Genomic DNA, 19,453 nt, shown 5'->3' with positions numbered 1-19,453 from the left:
AAAACCCAACATCATTTCTTTTGTCTAATAAAAGTGACTTAGGCAGATTATGCCTATGACTTAGGCAGTTTTTCTTCAAACTATAAAATGAACATGACATACTATAATGTAACCATAACACACTGTAACTTTTCAATTTTAATCACAAAATGGCAGCTAGAGTAAGGAGACTTACTCACTTCACCTCACCCACCCATTAATTTGCAGAGGAGGCCTGTAGGCTCATAAAAGAGGTGTGCGTGTGTCTATGTGTGTTTGTATCTGTCTGTGTGTGTTTGTCTCTCTCTTCTCTCTCTTTCTCTTCGTGTGCGGGTGTGTGTGTGCGTGTGTGTGTGTGTGTGTGTGTGCGTGCGTGTGTGTGTGTACTATTTGGTAGGCTATGTATACTACTGATGAGGAAGATCATCATAGTACTTGTGGGCCACTCTTGGTAGTACATTTTTCATTGACTGTAAGTCACTGTATTTCCTCAGGGTGATGGGCAACTGAGCAGGAAAGAGTGGGATCCACTTGAATGGCTTGTTGTCGGGTATGCTGATGCGCCGAGGCAGGTCTTCCCAGTCAGATTCAAAATCCAGCTTGTACCTGATCCGTCCATCAGTCAAGTACTGCAAAGCCCGGAGGTCATGGACTGTGGGGTCCCCAACTTTTTTGCCGGGTCGAATATTGGTGACATAGGTGCCAGATAACTTCATGAAGTCATTGTGGTATAGTTGAGTCACCCTGTATGGGGATGGATTAATGCATGCAGCCTCAAAGATGACAACGTAATCTCGTGGAGTGTAAACGTCTTGCACAATGCGCCGTTCAATTAGACTGTGCATGGAGTCACACTCCATCTGTGTGTGGCCTGCAACTAGAAATTTCTGCTCAATGCTGACACCATGCTTCATGGCCAGGTAAAGGTAGGCGTTGCTGATGGTAGCACACCGGTTCTGATACCCGCAGCCATCACTCCAGACAATGACTTTCTCAATGTTTCTGTTGGCCTGTAGGACAGACTCAAAGTGGTTGGACTGCAGATGTGCAAAAACCTCACTGCTGAAGGAGCCTTCATGTTCTTCCCAAGCATAACAGTACCCATCTCTGTTGTTCATGTTGAAGCAGGTAAAGTTGTGCATCTGTAATTTAGTTTTGTAGTACATTGTACTTGCTTTTGTCTGGGGGCAAAGAAGAACGCGTTGAAGGTCCATTGTCCACACTGAAAGTGTGTCACTGGATTCATTTTTGTCTGCAGCCTTTTCAGCTTGAGCCTGACTCTTCAATCTCAAGTGTGTAGCAAGAGCATCCTCATCTGTATTTCCTACCTTGGCGCTTACACAGATGTCACATTGGTCTTTTTTTGGAATGAACACAGAGTAATCCTGCTCTCCAAAAACCTTCCGAAAGTATGTCTCACTCACAGCACGCTTTCCATTCTCATTGGCAGCATTCTGGTATTCCTTGTGAAGCTCTCTCAAAACTGTTCCTGGCTCCAGGAACTTCTTGTTCTGATAAGAGGGAACCTGGCGGCAGTAATGGGATGGGACTGTAGGTATTCCAGAGAGCCACTCTTTCAGGAAGGCCTGGTCTCCATCTGATATTGGCATATGAGGACCAGTCTTGTTGATCTTGGGGTTGGGCTGGGTATGAGTGTTGGGTTTCATGCCTGCAGTTAACCATGATCCAATGGTTCTCAGGGCAATACCAAGTGTGGAACAGAAAAGATTTTTGCACACAGGTATTTTGCATCTATCTGAGAGTTGCAGGTGGTATAGCAGAGATGTTGTTCTCCTTGAATCAACACCACCTTTCTTCTGTTTTATGGGCACATTTTCAACAACAGTCTGGATATACACCTTGCGTGTCTCCCAGGAAGGCATGGACCAGAAATTGTTGAAGATTCCTCTTCTCTCAACTTCAGTCAGTAGCTCACAACTTCTTTTCGTTGACTTGAAGCAGTGCTGTGATGTGCATGGTGGGCCCATGGCCTTTGGTGGTCTCTCCTGTCCCATTGTATTCTTGTAATTCTCTCCCTTCAGACGCTTTTCTTTGATGACATTTTTCTTCCACGTATGGGGCAGTGGACGCTTGTGACGAACAGCAGAAGTGCTGGGGGTTGGACTGGCTTCCTCTTCCTCTGCTTCCACCTCCCCTCCTTCCTCTTCCTCCCCTTCATCTTCGTCTCCTTCCCCTTTCTTTTCCTCTCCTTCATCTTCCTCTCCTTCTCCTTCCTTTTCCTCTCCTTCCCCTTCCTTTTCTTCTCCTTCATCTTCCTCTCCTTCCCCTTTCTTTTCCTCTCCTTCATCTTCCTCTCCTTCCTCTGGCTGCTCATCAGTCTGTTGCCCCATATCAACATAATTTCCTCCTTCTCCCTCATCTATATCCACCAACTCCTCTAAGTTCACATCAACTTCCTTTCCTGATGATACAACAGAAAATAAAATGCTGTTGGAGTATCTTAAAATGGTAAATCAAGCTGACATCTAAATCTACTTGTGTAGTCAAAATGTCTGCTATGTAAAAAAAAAAAAAAAAAATCAATTTGTACTATTAATATCAAATCAAATGAATTTATTTTTGTATAGCCCAAAATCACAACAACAGTCGCCTCAAAGGGCTACATGAATATTACTGGCAATAGAGTTCAACCAGTATCAGTCATTTGAACACAGTCAATATAAAGTCCAATTTAACAATTAACAATGAACCCAGGGCGTCCCCCGTCCTTAGACTCTCCTCCTAATAAAAAGCAAATGTTTGAAACATAATATAATTTGCAAACTTGCTGAAAATGCTCAAATTGCCTTTGAAATTGCCAAAGATTTACTCTGGTAGCATGCTGCTGTTAGCTAGCTGCTAGCTTGTACTACATTACTATGCTAATGCTACACTACTAACGCTAATGTTAGCTAGCCATCATACTTTGTTTGCAACAAAAAAGTAATCTTTTAACATGGTCATAACCTCTTTGATTGAATGAAAATACATTTAGTGACCAAAAAACTAAAAAAATATGAACTTTTACCAGATGTAAATGAATCAAAAAGAAGAGCAAGGGCTTCACTTGCGGTCAACCTCTTCTTCTTATCAGCCATTTTGCATACATCAAAACTGCCTAAGTCAAATTGATTGTAGCAAAACTGCCTAAGTCCAATGGTAAAACTGCCTAAGTCAAATGAATGACTTAGGCAAGTATGTTTTTTGACTCTTATGAGTGTTGTGATTGGCCAATGACATAGGCAGACGGACAGGATGATGCAGCAGTGGTAGGGGAGTAAAGTTAGGCAAAAATCTCAATTTGACCAAAAAATGACTTAGGCACTTATGCTATGAAGCATAAATCTAATATTTAGATTTAACATTTAACATTTAGATTTATATATAATATTTACATTTAACATTTACATTTAAATATAATATTTACATTTAACATTTACATTTAAATATAATATTTACATTTAACATTTAACATTTACATTTAAATATAATATTTACATTTAACATTTAACATTTAGATTTATATATAATATTTACATTTAACATTTAGCATTTAGATTTAACATTTAACATTTAGATTTAACATTTAGCATTTAGATTTAACATTTAAAATCCTGTTTTAAATATGAAAAGTTACAAATATTTTACTAAATGTTGTAAAAAATGACTCGAAAAAACATGTTTTTGTAAGATTTAGAGCTAAATGTGGAAAAATGTTGCTGTTAATTTCGGCATGTTTCAGTTTACAAACGGCGCCCCATAGAAACGACACAGAAAGTCATAAACTCAAACATAACTTTTAAAAACACCAGTATAGACTCATAAGGCCCTGATGGTAAAAAACTATATTTCCGCAAAATGACGTCACTTCCGGTTTCGGGCAGGACATGGAGGACATGCGAGAGTTCGCGCTGATGGACGTAGGAAGTGTTACAAACAGCTGATCGGATCGGCAAAGCGCGTTTCTGGAATATTATGTTTTTGTTGCTGCAAGTGCTTTTTATGCAGTTTTTGCAAAGCTATATGTGGAAGGAAACTGTGACTTAGGACAAGCTGATGGCATAAGATGTAAGTACAACTCCTCCGGTTTCATATGCAAAAAAAATTATTGCGCTAGCTTACGTGGTTGCAGTGCTACCGGGATTTAAAAATAGTTGCGCAAAACAGAGCATGCCTGCTCCCACCGGCTTTAAAGGGTTAAAGTGCGTTTGGCTCGACACCACCGAACAGAGGCAGCAATATAACATAGCTAACATTAACAGTGCAGTGAATCCTGCTTGTGCCGTGATATTCAGGACTGCAAACCGAGCAGCATCACTGACTTTCAGCTTGTTGTGTTTGTGGATATATGACTGACTTTAATTATTCACAAAATCATCACATTCTCTGTAAGATCAAAGTCAACTATTGAACGGCGTATATTTTGAAGTAAAGGCTTTAAAACCAAGTTAGTACAAACATCACTAATGTCACATAACTTTCCCGACATGTGGCCAACAGTAATGTTTTAATATTCTTCATTATTAAAACATTTGCGCATAAATAAGTGACATAATATTCAGTACTTACTTCTGAAAGTTTACTCTTCGTCCGCTCCGCTTCCGCCGTTTTTTTTTTTCGACAAAATTATCCACACCACTGCCGCGCTATGAAGTCTGGGATATGTCGGGCCATGAAGGCTACACCGACCCATCCTTAAAATTCAGGGAAATTAAGGACGCATTTGAGGGACGCATTTCGAGCAGCCTTTGAATTGGGACAGCCTTTGTTGTATCGCTGTGACGTAATCGGCTTAAAATGAAGACCCCAAATCCGGTCATTGGTACTTCCTGGCTTGTGTAGTTACTGGGTAACAAAAGCTCAACACTGCCCCTAGCGTCCTGGAGCACTTCCGTTGTGTTTTGGAATTTGCATGTGTTTTGGGGTTTGCGCGTGTTTTGGATTTTGCATGTGTTTTGGAGTTTGCACGTGTTTTGGATTTTGCATGTGTTTTGGAGTTTGCACGTGTTTTCGGGGTTTGCACGTGTTTTGGATTTTGCACGTATTTTGGAGTTTGCACGTGTTTTGGATTTTGTACGTGTTTCGGATTTTGCACGTGTTTTGGAATTTGCACGTGTTTTGGGGTTTGTACGTGTTTTGGAGTTTGCACATGTTTTGGATTTTGTACGTGTTTTGGAGTTTGCATGTGTTTTGGAGTTTGTACGTGCTTTGTCTCTAGGGGCCACCGTAAATATGTGACGTCTTGATGAATCGAGCAGATATTTGAAGTTTACACAGCACCATTCACGCATGAAAATATCTTAAAAGTTTATTTTGTGACCCAGAAAGAGTAATATTTCAAACTCCGCCACTCTGTGTTCCTCCACCACTGCCTCCTTTAGTGATGCGCGAATCATGAACGAATCGTTCAATACTCGAGAATCACTTTACTGAGTCATGAATCATGATTCACGAGCCCAACTGACTCATCCCTGTTGCTAATATATCTAGCTAATAATTAAAATTGTGGAGAAAAACACAACATCCAGTATCTTAACAAAAACATTTCTGCTCTGAACTGGAAGAAAAAACCCTGAGTAGAAGCTCACATCAAGGCAATAGCTCCTCAGTTCACAGTAGCATCGATCTGCTAACATGCTAACAGCACATTTCAGACCGCTAGTCTTTGATTTTATTTATTTTCTGCTGTGTTTTACTTGCATCTATTTGAAGGAGTGAGTGTAAACACAAAAAAATATTTTATTTTATGTGCTGGAATGTGCAGAAAATAGGTTTAAATGTTAAACAAATTTCTTCCAGTCAGAGAATGTTGCATATAATTAAATTTTTTAAAAGATTAAAACTAATAAAACAAGTTTTATCACCTATTCAGGTTGTAATTCGTGTTTTTAAAAAGTAACTAAGTAATTAATTACTTTTGAAAATAAGTAATCAGTAAAGTAACTGGATTACTTTTTGGGGGAAGTAATTAGTTACTGATTACTTTTTTCAAGTAACTTGACCAACACTGGTGGTCTTAATGCATCATACACAAGTATAGATGAAAGTGTACTTTGGAACTGACAGAAGAACAGACGTTGATCTTATAAGCACAAGAACATTTGTGGCTGGAACCTTGTACATGTCTGATGTTAGTTTACAGACATTAAAGCAAATCGTATTTTCACATATTTATCCAAGTGGCTTGATAAGTAAGCATGAAGGAAATAATACATTGAATCCATTTGCTTTGTTTTCAGTTGTGAAAAAATGTAGCCTGAAGTGCAGCTGCTGAGACACTCCTTCATATCAAAGCCTTGCCAAGTTCACATTTGGCTATTTTGACCCCATTTAGCCTACACATTGATTATTTTCTTCCCAAGGATAGATAATCCCAGAATCAATTCACTGCACCTTCAATAAGAAGAATACTGTATACCTTAAGAGGTCACATGCATTAAAAAATAAACTAAGAATGCATTATCCTTCTAGCATGTAAATGTTATTAATTCCCATAGCCTTGCCCCTTGGAGTGATTGAGGTGTTTACTCCGGTGCATATGTTTTATAAATCAGCAGTGGGTGAGCACCTGCTTAGTGTCCCATTCTTCCTTATTATGCCTGGCAGGGTGATAGAGCACATAGCAATAGATCAATATTCACCCTCACACACGCACACACACACCAAACAGGACACTCAGGCTCAAACAATGTGGATGCCACACCTTCCCACAGCTACGCACGGGGGGATGCACGTGAACATTAATAAACATGCACAAATAAATGCACAAGCACATTTGCATAAGGGGTTGTGCCTGTTTGCCCATTTTCCAGGTTATGAGATGATTAGCATCCGATTAACAACAGTTTTCCTGCCCTGCACAAACCCTCTTTATGCCATAGTGCTATGGGGATGATGAAGCATTGTTATCAGGGGCCATGAATCATCCTCTTCCACAAATTAAACATGCAACGTCATAAACACATTATGGCAAACCTGCAGTTCAGGATAGATGTGTAGACAGGATTATGTGTGAAGGTGTCTGGGTGTATGTGTGAGTGTGGGTGTGTGTGTTTGACTGAGTGCCTAGTGTCCCAGTTAAGTGTAATAAAGCACAGGGCTAAAATAATGTGATGAGTTAAATGAGCAGACCATCCATGCATTCAAATCCCTCAATTCCCCACCCGCCATCCACCGTCTCCCTCTGTCTCTGGCTCACGGACCCTCTCTCTCGCTCTCTCTTTCTCTCACACATGTATGTGTGTGTTGGGTGGGGAGTTTGGAGTTGGGCTTGGAGGTAATGTGATTCGACTGGAACGATTAATCTTGCTCAGGTGAGAGTGCGTTGGGAGAAACAGGGAGGGCAATAGGGAAAAGAGAGATGGGCAGCGATGGTAGTTTAAATATAAGTGGGGAAAGAAAAGAGAAGAGAGGGAAGCAGATGACGTATGGCTGGTGATTTCTTGTCTCCCACTCCCTTTCTGCCTCTATCTTTCTTCATAAGTTTACTACTCCTTTTTTACTCAGATCTAATCATTTCCTCCATCCTTTGATTCCATGTTACCTTCTTTCATATGCTTTTGTACAAAGGCCTACAGTAATCAGTAGACCAACCAAATGGCAGCAACAAAATCATTTCACCTGGTAGACCTGCATACAATGCGCTGGCTTGTGCAAATACTGTAAAAGCACATTCAGGTGCACTTTATTCAAACTTTGAAGAATTTATGTGTTCAAATGCACAAAGACGCGCCATACATAGGTTTGTAAAGGCCACACTAATGTAGGGAAAGTAGAGATGTTTCAATAGGTTTAACAATGAAATCAAAAAGAAGCATTTTTATTGCTTTTCTGATTTTATTCAAGGGCAGTTTCAGTCTGTGTGATTTTAATTCATTTTCAGTCAAATAAGAACTTTAATTATGGCTGCTGCAAGCATTGCAAGTCCATCACTATGCATTCACCCTTTATTATTAAAGCAGGACTTCCAAAACAATTAGTATTTGAGGTTGAATAGAGAGGGGGGGAAATTAGAACACAAAAGGGAAGAGGCACTGACACACTGACCAGTTTAACAAGATTCTTTAGGTACAAATTCTTTTCTTTTTTTTTAATTTAATCAAAACTTAAGAGTTTACTTACATTTGGCAAAGTTAAGGTAATCCATAAGTATTAGAATCCCTGAGCTTAGTGGATGGAATGAAGATGAAATCTAAACTAAGAGCTAATAGTATTACTGGCTAGGGTACAGTGTTGGATCTGTGCTAATTTCTTAATTTGATTTCCCTCCTCAAATAGAGCGAGTAATTTGTTTAGGCGACCAGAATTTGCCTAATTTAGCTGGTAAGCTCCTTGGCAGCAGTAATGGGGATAAACAGCTAGAAGAAACTGCAGCCTAATCATAGTGCGTCTGTCTAAATCTTTCATTTGCACACACACATACACACACCGACACACACATATAAACTCATGTATATTTTTTTAGTTCCTCCCCTGTCTCTAAATTCCACCATAATTATCTAGTTTAAAAATTACAGCTTCATAAGGCTCAATAGCTTGCCAACTAACCTGTTAGCCAAGTCAATTTGTACAGACAAACTCACACTATGGAATTATTGGCTTTTCAAGTTTTGCAACCCATACCGATACGATATTAGTTTGATATAATGAAATCATGTAGTAGTGCTCAATCAGCCAGATAGAGTTCTTCTAGAAAAGTACAGAAAAAAAATGTCTTTCCTCACATAAGACAATGGCCGTTATCCAACAGCTATAATAACTTTGGTGTGTCAAGAGATAATCTCTATTAATACTGTAGCCGATGCTTTCTAAGAGGGCAAGTGCACGGCATCCAATTTCGGAGCAAAGCCAGGCGATTTGAAATTGAAAGAGAAGCGGTATGTACTTTATAATGGAATACAAATGAAGGCGAATGGAAACAAGCTGCACAAACACACACACACACCTATACGCTGACATCACTTACTGGTATGTGGATTGATTATACACTTACAATGGGTGAAAACATATGTAGCTATATGATGAGGCAGTTTAATGTGAGTGCAGAAACATTTAATGCATCCCAGCCTCATAAACACACAAGGGTTTCTAACTGGTTGCTTGGACTCTACACACACACACAGGCACACAAACTCTCTCCTGTACTGCACCAGAATGTTTCTGAGCATGTTTCCCAAGATAGAGATGTGTTATATAGATACAGGCATGCTGCTAAAATCAACATTCAATAGCGCACACACGCATGCACACACTCCAACCTGCTCTCCATATTTGTGTACACATTTGCACAAACAATCAATCCCTGTATCCAGGGAGAGGAAATGTGTGTATTAAATTTAGAGATCTGCATCAAGGCAGTATATGGTTAATAAGCTAGTTCCCCATTACAATGTGTATGTAAAGCACTTTGAGGCATCTCTTGTTGTAATTTGGTACTGTATAAAATAAAACTTGATTGAATTGCATTGAACTGATTGTCTAAATGTGTGTTTATACTCGCTCTGCTCTGTGCTCAGGTGCTTATGTTTTCTTAGGGGAAGGCCGAGCTTTCTCTCAATTACCATCCTCTATCTTTCTCATCCCTCTGCTCTTCTCTGCTTCCTACCCCAATGGATTCTCCCTTTTCCTGAAGCTCCTCCATCCTTCTCTCTAGCTCCTAATACTTTTCAATAAGTGCGCTATTTTAGCTGTTAGCACGCTGATTCACCTTCATCTATACAAGCAACATGCCCAGCAGGATGTTCACACACGTATGTGGCACTTCGTGTTTCGCATCTCACAGACAAAAAGTGTGGGCGGGATGACTGACATCTAAGTTTGATTGACATATACTGTAGCCCCAAGACAGAGCAAGCCAAAGAATCCTTTCATCCTTGGTAGACCATTCTCAGAGTTTCTGCTTTTTATCTCCATGTTCACTCTGTGCTTTCATCAAATAATGAACTCTTTCACGTTCCCTTCACTTCTCTCTCAACTGCCTGTTATTCATAGCCTTTTGTTATCTGACTTGGTGCTCTCATTTACTCTCACATATGATTTTGCTCTACACAAACTTTTCCGTCACTCTTTTAGCCTCAACAACCCCCCCCCCCCCCACACACACACACACACACACATACACACACTCACACACACTTTCCCTCCTACGCCAGGTTCACGACCATACTGTTCCTCTCGAACGTTCCCTCTGTCATCTATTCATCATTATCACAAGTGATGGGTAAGCTGCAGCGGTACAATTCATAGTTGCAGAGCTGAGTGACAGCGTGTTGGCACTATTTGTGACATTCACGCGTGCAAGCGGTTGATAACACGTTGCCTACCCCTTTATTTAACTGGCCACGGTTGAATGACAAGTGGGGTTTCATTTTCACAGCGGTAACACTAAGTGGAGTTGTGGAGGAGGGAGGGCGTGTACACAAACACACACACATTACACACACGTGCGCAAACATAAATGCATGCATGAGCGAAAACTCACACATTCAATTAAACTTACATGTGCACATTTCTGGGGAGCTGTGGCGCACCTGTCTTCTAGTGAGTGTATTAGTGCACACTACCTCAAAGTTAAAGAAGGAGAGATTGCTGCTGAAAAGAATGAAACTGAACAAAGCTGGGATTTTAACAGCATTGTTCTTGTCTGAACCCCCCTAAAGAAACGTCTGGCTCTTCCTGACATGGATTTTGCTTAAAGCAAAAAGTCAAATGTTTTTGAACTCCGGTTGAACTTTGGAACTGAGTTTCCCTTAGCTTCCGTAACCCCAAAGGTAAGGAAAATAGCTCTGTGTTGCTTTAATGTCATAAATATTCAATGAGTCTTTTTTTTCCTTCATCTGCAGATCTCTGACTTTCATGTGACTTTTTCCTTTGTGTATTTCACAGGGGAGAGTTTTCAATTCTCAGCCAAAACCCGTTTGCTAAGGACATTTCTAGTGTAGAGGCAGATAGTTCCACACTCGCAAACAACTACAAGTACTCGATTTGCTTCATGGTTTGCGACTCGTTTCTGGCACCTGACATATTGGGAATGAAAGAATTTTGCATCACATGGATTTCATTTTTTAGACCTCTTACAGGTGATTATTTGAAGTGAGTTTGTCTGCATACTTTGTTTTAGTGGTCATATATTTTCTCCTGCTGTCTTTTGTTTTCGTGCCCCTTTTTCAAACCTCTCCTGCCTATTAATTTACCTTCCAGCATTTGAGCTCAATGTTGCCCCTGTGTTTCATCACTGATTTGATTAAAGTTTTTAGGCAGGTATAAAGAAGAGCTTATGCTTCAGTCACACTGAGTAAAAACAGGACGGCACCTCTTTGCAGCTAGGAAAAACCAGCGGTTGCTCTGTGATTACACTGATTTTTTTCATGCTTGATGACAAATCGCAAGTAGCTGCGACATCCAGTTGGTCACCCAGAGGTTGAGCATGCAAACACTATCTACCTCTGGGTGAACATTTTCAGTCGCAAGGGAACTGCACAGGTTGCCTGGTGGGAGGCAACGTGTCTCCAACAATCTCCTACTGACTGAAGTCACTCTCAGACAGAACCTGCCCACGGTGTGTCCCTTTGCAGCTCAGCTGTTTGGTATCTGGCTGTGTTCTGGTTATATTCCTGCATAAAAGCAGAGCTGGCGAGCGCCTATGTTATGTTAAACTGTCATCCTACAGCAATTACGTGACTGTTTATGGGGGTCAGAATTTCTAATTCAAACCTATGAGGTTCTGGCTGGAGTCTGGTCCCCATCTTCGAAGCAATAAAGGGCATGAGATCGCAAATTCAGTGCACACGGTTGCTGTCTCCAACCACTGTTTTCCCTAGTGAGACTGTAGCTTTATACAAACCTTTGTGCATGTGCATGACTAGCACAGCTGTGTGTGTTCGTGTGTAAATGTGACACCAGAAGAGTTTTTATGGCTTCAAATGATTCATTTGAAAAGCCCCCACCCACCCCCACCCTCCATCAATTCAGAGCCCATGTCACAAGTGAAAATGATACAAATTAACGGATGAAAAGGACCTTGACAAAAGCGCTACAGTTGGTGGCCATATTTTTCTATGCGTGATGTAGACTGATTGAGGTGAAAAAGAGCAACAGCGATTGATGAGGGATGACAAGAAATGACAGATGTTGAGCTACTTGTTTATTTTTGTCATTTTATTTTGGGGCTTAATTTAAAGGGGCCCGTTCTTCGTACCTCGCTAAGTAAGTTAGCTGGATTTGATTGTTGACGATTTCGCGTGATCCTGGATCGTTCGGTTCCCCGAAGCTCATCCGGGACTTGCTGCCATAGCAACAGAGCCATAAGCGTAAACCTGCTCGGGAGCAGGTTTACTTTATGTAAACAGGATTAGATCGCGGCCACGCAGGTATGTCCGCTTCATGTATACGAAAGCAACAGCGATATTCCACCACTGTTTCACCATAAATAAATATTATCAATGTAACTAAAGATAATGCAGCACTTGATCCATTTATTGATTTCATACAGATACATACAGGTCATTTCCTAAAAAAGGGAAATGTACTATTAACATTCTATTACATGTATGTGATTATTACAGATGTAATTCATATTTCAGAGCAGTAATTGCAAATTACTTTGTGTAATCAAGATGAGAGACCACGGCTATAAAAGCGAAGGTGGATTTGGGAAGTCTGTCGCAGTCATATCCTGTCCGTTTACGCGAGCAACCCATTGCGGAAGGTGCAAGATTGATAAGGAGAGTTTTCAGAATTCAGCGTATATTGCGGGATAGACAGGATCCTTTAGCTCAGCGCGACAGTGTGCTCATAGAGAGATATCGATTTTCCCATGAGGGTATTATTCACTTAACCAACTTGTTGACGAGGGGGTGCAGGACCACCACCTGTCTTTTTTCTGCTCTGCCCTTTTCTTGGTTGCTGTTATGAACAAACAAACAGATTATTTCAGGGTCTCTTTCCAAGAGACTAAAAGCAATATAAGTGATAAATATTACCATTCTGTAGAATATTCTTATATTTCACTTTTACTTGTTCCCATGTTCTAGTGGGTCCTGTTGTGGCTCTAATGTGAAAGAGGATATAATGTAATATAATATAATAAATTTACCCTACCGCCTACTGGTGTTGGCCAGAGGGGCCGATGGCGCGATATGGCAGCCTGGCTTCTGTCAGTCTGCCCCAGGGCAGCTGTGGCTACAACCGTAGCTGCCTCCACCAGTGTGTGAATGTGAGAGTGACTGAATAGTGGCATTGTAAAGCGCTTTGGGTGCCTTGAAAAGGGCTATATCAATCCACTCCATTATTATTGTTATTATTAAATTACTTACGAGTTTAATTTGTCAGCAACTTTCTGCCAGCCCTCTCTCCTTGCTTTTGCAGCCTTTGCAGTGTTCCCTTGCGTTCTGATTAAACTCTGAAACTCCTGAAATCCCTCACTCAAGAGTTCTTGCTCTGCTGCCGAAAAATACCGAGCGCGCTCCTTCGACATTTTCGCCGACCAATCAGAGGGTTGCCGATCAATGTTTCTACTATCGATGCGTAGCCCCTTTTACGACACCCAGTGATCTCACATTACTTCATCCAGCTATACTAATCGTCAACAGCAGGTGTGTTCGGAGAACCGGATTAGCGAGCTCACGGTTAGCGCGATGATTTGGTCTTGGATGTGTCATTTGATCTTGGATGTAGTAAGCGACGTACGAAGAACGGGCCCAAGGTCTGTGCCAATGCAGCATTATAATATTTGGGGTTTTTTTCTTTTCAAAAGACGAAGTTTTACCCAACTCCTAAAACATCACACGATGTGTTTTAGGGCTAATGTTACTTGGGTGCACAAACTCGCTGCCACCTGATTCACTGAGCACCCGACGGATATGTTTTAATGTGTGTAAGAGTAAGAAGCTAAGCAGTTTCAGTATGATTTATGATAAGGCAGGGACTTGAGTTTCCCCTGATTTGTTTACTTTCTAACATGCCCGATCTGCCAAAACACACACACACGGTCGGACACATATGCAAATTAACACTGTCACTTTCAAAAATGAGATTGATGCGCAAGTAAACTTATTCTGAGCTGCCAACTAAATACTCTCACTGAGGATTTCAGTTAGTCTGTGGAGAAACGGAATTTATGGCTTCTTGTTAAATGCTACATGTATGAACACATGCACACTATGACTAGGCACCCTCTAACTGTAATCTTTCACCCTTCAACCTTTGAACTCAGCCACAGTTCTCATTAGACTCAGGCAATGTTACTTTTATTAGCTCCTCTTTTCCACATATCCTCGTGAGTCATGGTGAATGCACATGAATTCTAAGAGTGAAAAAAGATCAGCGGCAAGGAAACACACACACACACAGCGAGACATCATGTTTAAAGCCATCTGGTTGCGCCAGCAGGACACAGAAGCCGCTCCTGTGTTTTCTCTCAAAGACAGACTATCTGTTTACAAGATAATATCTCTGTGTGTCCCCGTGCTATACATGCAATTCATGTACAATGGTTTAGTCTGTTTTTAAACCAGGCAATTGCCGGTCATTATTGACAACTGCGTTCTATCTTTCTAGTGTGTCTCAAATTCTCAGTAGGCATCCTTGTCTTCAATGACTTGCGTTAACCCTTTAAAACATATATGTAAAAAATATAAAAAAATACAGAAAAGACTAACAGCAGGAACTAGTAGAATGAGATTTCACTGATTTTTATTCACACTTTTCAAGGTATTTCCTGCTTTATTCGTTTCTATAGCTTGAAAGATAGTAAAAACCAGAGGAGAGATGATGAATTGCACAATATTAATTATCGACTGCAACAATAATAGGAGTAATAAACATAAAATGTGGCTACTAAAGTCACAGGTCTTCCTGTAAAATGAAAGATATTGACATAATTTTTATTGCTTTTCATGCGTGTGCACTATTTTGTTACTAAGCACCACATATTCGACAGGTTTTAGTTATTCAGCTGCATCTGTATTGGGCCCTAACACTCCTCCTTTACCACCTGCTCGCCTTAATCCAAACTGCTGCTACTCTGCTGCTGAACTGCTCCACATATTGTAAATCATTCTGGATATGAGCACCTGCTAAATTTCCCCTGTGTTATTGTTAAACAGGTTGTGAAAGAGAATGCCAAGTCTTATTTTTGTGCATCTCATATACTTGAAGTTGTGCAGTCAGTGAAAAACTTTGGAGAGTCACTCTGACAGATCTTCTAAAGAAATGATTACATTCGACACCAGAGCCCTTGTGAGATTATTATCATGAATAAATCATTTGAAAATATAAAATATTACACTATGTTAATCATTTTTGGGGGGCTAGAAAAGAGAGAAAAGCCAGAGTACATGGAACACAAAGGATTTAATGTTACAATCCTTTGTGCAATCATCCAAACACTGCATTCACATACTGAATCCTAATTCAGATTTTCAGGGAATGATGTACTTACTCCCAGATGGTGACTATAGAGGACATCACACAGCCACTATAAATCCACAAGACCATCAGGAAGCACTATTCACCAGGCGTCTTATCTGAATGTTACAGCACTGAGTGTGTTAAGTCCCACACTTAAGCTCCTACACACCAGGGTTATAGGGCTGGCACTTCCCTTCACATGTTGTGTTAAATTAGACCCATGACACCTGCAGGAGGTTCTGCAGTGGCTTCTGGCATCCCAGACCGAAACTTACAGTTAAAGGGCAAAAACTGGTCAGGGTATTTCAGGAAGATTAAATTTTATTTTAAGCCTTAAAATGTTTTGTGCTTTATTTTAGGTCTGAATCTACAGTACTAATAATTATAATAAAGAGGTTTATGGATTATTTTGCGTGGGTGTGTAAAAATATGAAGATGATATTGTTTATGACAGGGTAATACCGCTTCAAAGTTAACCTCTTCTGTTAACTCTTTTATATTCCTGTCCCTGTAGATACATCTTGATTTAGATAGGATATATACCAGTGAATAAAAGGTGTCAGAAGATATATAGTGAAAGAGAATGATGAGAAGCAACAGCGGAGCTTTTTATTTCTGGCTTAAATGTTATGTTTATAGTTCTGTCAGGACCACTTTATTCAAAACAGGAGCGTGAGTTCATCTACAGTAATTTTATATTTGACTGTTTAGCTCTGATTTGGGATCTACCAACCCTTAGCATAAAAGGAATGCACTAAAAGGCAGGAAGACCCCTTGTACAGAGCAGAGCAGGCCTCAATACAAACTGTGGTAGAGGTAGTTTTGCAGAGGGGCTTGCAGAGTCAGCTGTAGCTGTTTTGAGGCTAGACTGTGCCCCATGCAGCATTTGTCAATAGGATGTGCACAAGGTTATCAGCTGATGTGGCACTGAGATGAGCTTGGATCGACTTTATGGCCTGCTTTAACAGTGTGCTCAATTCGTTTAGAGAAATCATGCAGTCATGGTCATTGTTTTATGATGTTATGTTAATTCCTTCTTCAAACTTTGCTCTTAAAAGCTAACTTTAAGGTCATGATATCGTCCAGTTGTCTAACAGTATTGGTTCCAAGAAATGCCCCTCTTACCTAAAGGATAATGACAGACAACATAAACATAAGGGAAGCACCCGTCACAATATAACCTTGGAGATATCACCTCTCATCTGGGCATGCTCCATCAGATCCAATTACAGAGACCAGGGATTAGACAGTCGGTGTGTCCTAGCTTAACATATGACGCCGAAAAGGACGCGTACAACCTGTGGCAAAGAAAAAAGGGGCAGAGGGTGAAATGTAAGGAAACGACTATTAGAAGAAGAAGAAGCAGTAGCTCAGCTGAGCAAAGAGCCTCTAAAAGTCGAGTGGGTCACAAAAATAAAGAATAATTTATTTCAAGGCATTTAGAGGACATTTGTGTTTAAAAAAAAAACAGTTTTACAAGTTGGATTCAGGTGGGAATGAGAAGCTGAGTGAGTTTTTCTTCAGGTAAGAAATCATAATTAATGGATCTACTCATTGTTGAATTATTCTTAAAATGCTTTATTAATTGTCCTCTCTGTTAAAGACAAAAATAATTTAAAATAAATCAACTATGGTTTTATTTAAGTTCCATTTTTTATGAATCATTCTTCGTCAGGAGTTAGCTTCTTTGATGTCCCCAGATGGCCCGACTGTATTAATATTACACTGGTCTCAACTAAAAATCTGAGGACAGGCTGTGCAGCTTGTTTCCACTCTCATTCCACTCCAGTCACAGTTACGTTCATACTCGAGTGTGATTGTGGCAACTGAGATTGTGACAAATAGCAGGCCCACACTCTCTGAACCAGTTTTCCTTTCTGTGTTTACTTCTCCTTCATGCCATCTTTTTCAACCTCTTTTCATTCACTAAACATCCCTATATTTCTTCAATCTGTCCTCATTCCCTTGCCTCCTTCTTTCCTGCTTTCACATTACCCCCCTTTCTACCATCTAGCCATCCATCTTCCCTCTGCCTTTGCACCTACCTCTATACTTTACACCCCACCCCCCAAAATGTCCTCGGTCTAGCTGTTTACCAAGCATCCACTCTGTCATCTGCACTGTGACTGATGCTGTTCCAATGCAATCTCTCTGCACAGTGTCACCACTCTGCCTTCAAAATTCAATCATTTAGTGAAACTGCAGTCGTGAACCATCTCTCATCTCCACCATTCTGGCTCTGACTGAGAGGCACCATTGGCAGTACCCACTGATGCCCTGCCTAGATATTAAACTCTTTGGACACTTCAAGCATTTTAACTCTGATGTGTTTTGATGGCTTCCACTGGTCTCTTGGGGATGATAGCAGTCACAGTCCTATTTTGGGATAGGGTGGGGGGAAGTTTTCCGTTGGGCCAAACTCAAGCAGATCTAGGCCAAGCTGTGACACCTGCGACTAGACATTTACTACTTCCTGAGCTGTTGAATGGATAATGGTATGAACAGATCGCAGTATATTTAAAGGGGATTTGGCCAGTGGCAGATACACATAAGACATAAACTCAAGGTCTAGAATTGACAGCAAAGACATGGTAAAGTCTTCACTGTCTAAAATGTACATGTTGGCATTTATGATTACTTTATGAATACTGGTCAATTATTTATCTAAGGTAAACTCATTTATAGTTAACAGATTTCTTTCTTTCCTGCTACATGAGGATTCACGCTCCAGATCCTGTATGCCTATTTTCCTACTAAACTTACCTGCTGGTGTTTCTTCCTCTCCTGGTGATCGGTCAGTCCTCACATTCCTTCCTAATTTTTATCATTTTCTCTCTGAATTTTTCAAACCCACCTGCCAAACCCAGTGCATTGGGTAACACTTCAGTTGTCTTCTTTTTCTTTTTTTAGGATGATTGTGTTTTATGCCAGAGCACATTAGCAAATCCCTGGACTCAAGCAAGCCAGCCACATGCGAGATGATCCACCCTGGCTAATACTGGGTTCAGATGTTCATTTGGGCGTAGTGCAGACAAACCGCTTGTTTCATCGGCAAAGCCCCACTCCAGAGTTTAATCCAGACTTTTTTGCATCAACAGTGTCAGATGCAGATTGCTTTTTTAAATGATAAGAGACACCATAAAAACATAGTTTTTATTTTCTGTAGTGGTTGACAAGCTTTTCTGAAACCTCTCTCTCCCTTTCTTTCTTTGCCTTATTCTAGACATCTTAGATCCAGATCACAAGAGACCAGACGGGAACAGTTCGTCTGTGTTTGTATAGTCTGGCCTCCTGCTATCTCTGTGCTTTATATTGACATTCTAATTTGAGACTTTCCTCTTTCGGGATGTGTGCTAACCTTTAGTTACGTTTTAAAGCTAAGGGACCTCAGCACCACAGTAAAGCAGTTTTTAAAGCGGCTTTCATGGGTAATTTTAGATGGTAGAAACAAACTTCCAATGTGATCATTTCCTTAGAGCACTTCTTGTTGTGACTCTTCCCTAATTTGGACAGCCTTCCTGAACTGTACATCAGACCTGCTTGGAGATGGATGAAGCTCAGGGGCACAGTTAGAAGGGTAAGGATTTTAGAAGTCATTTTACTCTCAATCCATCCAGTAGATTTCATGTAAACCTCTTACAGTCAGTTTAACAAAGAGAATGCATTATAGCCAAAAGTTCAAGCACAACTGAGTTAACTGAGCTGTATTTGTAAAAGCCGTCAGATATACCAGTTTATCAGTTTACAAGTTACTTAAAGTCAATCTCATTCTGTCTTTCGCACATCAGATTTTTTTATCATGCTCTGATTAAATCCATCCATCCTCATCTATCGTCTTTGCCCCTTTAGCCCTACCTCTCTGCATGCCTATGTCAAGTCTGCACAGTACAACAACCTGACATTGCTTATACACTGCTATCCAAGCAAAGCAAAGCAAATCATATTGCCTCCTCGAGCATTTGTCCCATAGCTCTCTCTAATGTAGATAGCAGCAAACACAGATAGCAGCAATCTGCAGAAAGCACTGGGTTCCCCCCCTCCACTTCTCTAATCCACAATCTGTCAA

The sequence above is a fragment of the Simochromis diagramma genome, unplaced genomic scaffold, assembly GCF_900408965.1.
Source record: "Simochromis diagramma unplaced genomic scaffold, fSimDia1.1 OVJJ01000344.1, whole genome shotgun sequence".
NCBI lineage: Eukaryota > Metazoa > Chordata > Actinopteri > Cichliformes > Cichlidae > Simochromis > Simochromis diagramma.
Note: the sequence above shows the minus strand (reverse complement) of the source record.